The 5,483-nt window shown below is 37.2% G+C and overlaps 1 long non-coding RNA gene across 1 annotated transcript; it reads right to left on the bottom strand.

Moving 5' to 3' along the window:
• Positions 1 to 741: 741 nt before the first annotated feature.
• On the bottom strand, positions 742 to 5,175 carry LOC119469559. Its single transcript, XR_005198390.1, has 2 exons — positions 4,568 to 5,175; positions 742 to 2,320 (listed from the first exon to the last, which is right to left on the bottom strand). It is a non-coding gene; the product is annotated as an uncharacterized LOC119469559 (long non-coding RNA).
• Positions 5,176 to 5,483: the final 308 nt, after the last annotated feature.

Genomic DNA, 5,483 nt, shown 5'->3' with positions numbered 1-5,483 from the left:
TTGGCTCACCACAACCTCTGCATTCTGGGTTCAAGCGATCCTCCTGCCTCAGCTTCCCAAGTAGCTGGGATTACAAGCATGCGCCACCATCCCTAGCTAATTTTGTATTTTTAGTAGAGATGGGGTTTCTCCATGTTGGTCAAGCTGGTCTCGAACTCCTGACCTCAGGTGATCTGCCAGCCTCGGCCTCCCAAAGTGCTGGGATTACAGGCATGAGCCACTGCGCCCAGCAGGGGATTTTACTCTTATGTAGCCATTTCCCATCCTATCTCCTCACCCTGAGTAACCTCAAGGGTTTTTGGGGAAATGGAAATTAGTTTTTTCTCACAAATAAGTTAACAATGCTTTCCTTAACTCAAAAAGGAGTGTTTGGGTATGGGAATTTATCTTGGGTGGGAACTTCAAACACTCTGTATAGGGCTCCCCAATGGTGAGAAAACCTCTTTTCTCTGTTTAGCTCACTCGGAGTAGACTTTCTATCAAGAATGTATTAGAGACTACAAAGGAAAGGAAAACACTAATATTCCTTTCTTTTTTTCTCATCGTCACTGAATGATATGGCAGGTGGAGTGGAGTCCAAAGGAAAATAGATTTCTTCCCTCCCATCCTTACCAAATATGTAGTGCTGCCTATAATCCAGCCCCATCATAGATGAACGGTTGAAAAAAAAAAATCTAAAAACGTAACAAGGGTAGTTCAGAACTGCTGATAGAGATGATTTAACAAAAGAGACAGACAAAAAAAATTTTTAACACTATAATTATAAAGTTTAAGGCACATCCTTGGCAGAAATATGATCAATTACATGCTTATGAAAAATAAACTACCAAATATCTTAACTACAGTAGATGGATATTGCACAACATTGTCCACTGCTGTTTTGGGTATCAAATAATCAATGTTTAACAATGTTTAGCTAAACATTTATTTAACTAAAAACATAAGGTTGAGACTCCTGGTTTTGGCTACCAAAGGCATTTGTTATCAACACTGTTAAAGAAGCTCTTTTAACTGAAGAACAAGAACTCATGCTTTGTGCTCTATCTGGTTTACTCATACCAGATGGAGGGACTGCAGAAAGTTAATGTAAAAATAGGTAATAATTTGGCATGAATCTATATTTTTTATATTTTGTAAAATAATACTTTAAAATATAGAAAAGAAACAAAACAAAGAAAAACCCAAAAGGAGTGATTCTAGGAATGTCTTTATTTTTTTTAAAATAACCAGTAACCAGATGCCTCACCCCGAGAAAATAACAAAATGGAGTAAAATAAATATCAAGAAAAATGATTTCAAAGCATGATCCAGAAGTAATAGAAAAAAAATCTCTTAACATACATTTTTGATTTTAAGCTGTATACAGAAAAGATATGCACACTTAGTTTTAGAAACATCTTGTCCACAGTGCTATTTTAAGCATTCTATATATCTAAATACAGAATATTTTTCAAAAAATTAAAATATAAAATTACGTGTTCACAAGGCATGAAATGTGACATTCCAAAATGCTGATACTAAACTAGGAAAAATAACATTTCTATTTTCACAAATGACAACCTTACATCTTGAGACTACAACACTACTACTCTAGCTGTGTTTTAATCTTTGAAATTCAAAAGGCATCTTTGGATATTTAAGTTTAAGGTGCCCCATAGGTGAGTCTGAACCAGCACTGGATATTAAAGTATCCTTGTTATCTCAGACTAAGGGCATGGTTGCTGAGTGAATACAAAAGAGTGATAAATGAAATACATATAGAGAACTTCTAACATTCAAATATCAAGTTCAAATATAAATCCATTTCCCTTCAGTATGGCAATATGTGCATATGTATATGTACATATGTAAGTGTATATATACGTATGTGAATACACACAAACACACATTTATAAAATTTGTTCTCATTAGTAACACCTGACTTAAAGCTAGCTACTAACTGAAAGCAGTATTTTTGATTCTTTCCATAATCAGGTATTTCTCCTGTGAATAGTGTCTCTCTGAAGCTAATGAAAGTTCAAGATTGCAAAAAAGACTTGTGGTAGAGGATTCAAATGTGGCTACATGTTACTTAAAGCAGGACTCTTTCTAAATAGCATGTTTTCTGTTCTTGTAGTAAGAGCTGACATTCTATCTTTGATTATTTCAAGACTACAAGCTGCTATTCCCGCTGTCCCACAATACGCATACAAGACCAAGAGGATGACTCAAAGGCACACATAATAATGGAAAAGTAACTGGCTGTGTTCAACTGCTTGAGGTGTGTGGGAGAGAGGAGGGATGCTTCTTTTTTCAACATTTGCCCTATCAGCTGTGTCTTCTAGAAGAAACAAATTGTGTTATAAGATGGGCCACTGGTATTAAAATGACAAATAATAAAACTCAAACTGAAAGCATGGAGGATGGCATAGACATTGGTCTTTAAAAAGGGCCTAGATATACAAACTCATTTAATATTTCATTGAAAAGGGTTTGCCTTTCTAGATCAATAGCACCTTCATAAAAAGCTTCAGTTCTCTGAGATAGCTGAGACAGAAATTAGATCTTTTCTAAATCTGAAAGACAGCATGGAATAAGGTTGTAAACTTTGCGTGTGTATACACGAAAGGATAAAAGAGAAAATAGGTAGGAAAGGAAGAACTACATCCCCTACTCCCACCTGATTTTAAGACTCTGCTTTAGAAAAATGATTTTTTGTATTTATTACTGACATCAAAGGGAGAAAAGAACTAACATTTACTGAGTACAAATCCTATGTGCCAGATGTTGGGTTAGCAGCAGCTTTGCTTATGGTAATGGGAACAAACTGTTAGGAATTTACTTATGAGTCTTCTTCATTTACATATTCTGCATATGAAATTCATCTTGTAACAAACAAATTTAAATAGTCTTATAAGTACAAGATCTCTGACCAGTGTGTTAGCTACCAGGCACTCACAAGGGAATTTCTAAATCCATTTAGCAATGGGAGCAAGCTCCTAAATTTGCCAATCACACTAACTAGGCAAGTTCAAATGTTTTATTTAAACTAGAGAAAAGGATATATTTGGCTAAAAAGCATAATAACCTAGGGAAATTTTAGTTTCTGTATTATGATTTTACTGTATATTTTGGTAAATGGAGCTTTGTGTAAGAGCATTATTTTAAAAGTCTTTTTGAGAGGTTATCTGAAACACTAAAAGATAAATAAAATCTATTAAATTATATATACTAGCAAAGTGATTGTACTCAATTCAAAAAATACAAATTTAGGCTGGGCATGGTGGCTCACACCTGTAATCCCAGCACTTTGGGAAGCCAAGGCAGGCAGATCACCTGAGGCCAGGAGTTCCTTAAGACCAGCCTACCCAACATGGTGAAACCCCATCTCTACTAAAAAATAGAAAAATTAGCTGGGTGTATTGGCAGGTACCTGCAATCCCAGCTACTCAGAGGGCTGAGGCAGGGAGAATTACTTGAACCCAAGAGGCAGAGGTTGTAGTGAGCTAAGATGGTGTCACTGCACTCCAGCCTGGGCGACAGAGTAAGACTCCATCTCAAAACAGAAAAAAAAAAAAATTAGTGAATCCAGGTAATTTTATATGACCTGTATATGTTAAAGATAATAGTGTTAATCTTTGAAAATCTGTTGAGCAGAAGAGGCTCATAATGTTAAGTTTCTGGACTGAGATCAATAGACTACGAGAAGAACAACTTAGAGTCCAACTTGGCAGGAGAAATGAAACTGAGCACAGAGCTAGGAAAGTTGAAGGAATAATTTGATTTACTTTTTACTACAGTGGAAAGATGGGAGACAGGGAACCCTACAGACCTTTAAGGTCTTTTGAGCTACAAAATGTAAAAAGGAGCAAAATATTAGGACAGTTGTCAGTTATTTTTAATCAATGAAAAACCACCTAAACTTGGTTAGCTTAAAAGAAAATAACAAAAGCATCTAAAAAAGCAACTGCAAGGACAATGATGCAGGGAGAATGGGGGAAAGAAAGCCTGTAATAAATAAGGCACATCTATTTTTAAATAGTTTCAACTGTTTTCCTTCTAAAACTATATGCTTTATACACAGTGCTTTGAATGTCATTGCTCCCCAATGAGGCAGGGATACAGGCTTGAGTGTATCTTCAATATCTTGAATTCAATAGCATGAATATCTTCAGCTCTCAAATCTTCAAATTTTTTAATATCTTCTTCTTCGGCCCTTTTTTGGTCAAATAAAAAAATATCACTTTAGCAGCAGTTCAGCAATCTCTAATTGTAGGGCTTGTTGTAAACCTCACTGCTCTACCTTATCTGTTGTTAGTGAAAACAAAAATATACTGGAAATCCAGTTTAAATAAAGCTAAATTCAGCGCTGATTGCCTTGAAAAAGATATTTGTGCCAACAGATAAACGCAACTCAAATAGAATCTCTAATGTAAGAGCACGAGACCAACATAAAATCCTTCTACAGTATTTTGAAAAGTGAAGGTAACATCATGAATGCTGTTGTCAGTGCATGACAAGATAAACTAGCAGCACTCTCCGTAGCCTTTCATAACGTAGTGTCATCATCTTCCCTGAAGTCACCCACCAGGAGTGAATGCTTGTCAGGTTCACTGGTAACAGCGCTGTTTAGGGAGCGTTTATCAGACAGTAGTGAGTTTATAGAGGCTCTGCTATAATTAACAATCCGGTCCAGCAAACCTAGTTTAGGAGAATTTCTTGAGGTATCATCTATTCCAACGTGAACGCTGATTTCTGAAGGACTCTTCTGTCCTATCTGGCTCCGGGCAGGCAGTTCATAATTCTCATAAGTTGGTTTCCTGTAACTAGACACATGCAAAAGTACACCAGTTTGAAATAACTGAAAGTAAATGAGATGCCTGCTATGTACACAAAAGAAAGAAAGAGATTTGCCTGGTATGAAATGTACAATGGTGATCACTGGTAGGAAAAGATTGAAATGAATTGTGTAGAGTCACATCATCAGAAATCCTACTTCTCAGAGCTAGTGAACTATATTTTATCCCACTCAGTGCTTATGGTTGCTACGCATAAAGTACACAAAGTAACAATTACGTAACAATTACAGAGTCTTGCTCTGTGGCCTAGGCTGGAGTACAGTGGCATGATCTCAGCTCACCGCAAACTCTGCCTCTCAGATTCAAAAGATTCTCCTGCCTCAGCCTCTGGAGTAGCCAAGATTACAGGCATCCACCACCAGGCCCAGCTAATTTTTGTATTTTTAGTAGAGATGGAGTTTCACCATGTTGGCCAGGCTGGTCTTGAACTACTGACCTCAGGTGATCTGCCCGCCTCGGCCTCCCAATGTGCTGGGATTATAGATGTGAGCCACCGCACCCAGCCGCTAATAATAATTCTTATTAAGAATGGTGCCGGGCGCGGTGGCTCAAGCCTGTAATCCCAGCACTTTGGGAGGCCGAGGTGGGTGGATCACGAGGTCAAGAGATCGAGACCATCCTGGTCAACATGGTGAAACCCCGTCT

Source organism: Cebus imitator, unplaced genomic scaffold, assembly GCF_001604975.1.
Source record: "Cebus imitator isolate Cc_AM_T3 unplaced genomic scaffold, Cebus_imitator-1.0 Scaffold705, whole genome shotgun sequence".
In the NCBI taxonomy this organism is placed as follows: Eukaryota; Metazoa; Chordata; class Mammalia; order Primates; family Cebidae; genus Cebus; species Cebus imitator.
This window is presented reverse-complemented; position numbering and strand designations above follow the sequence as displayed.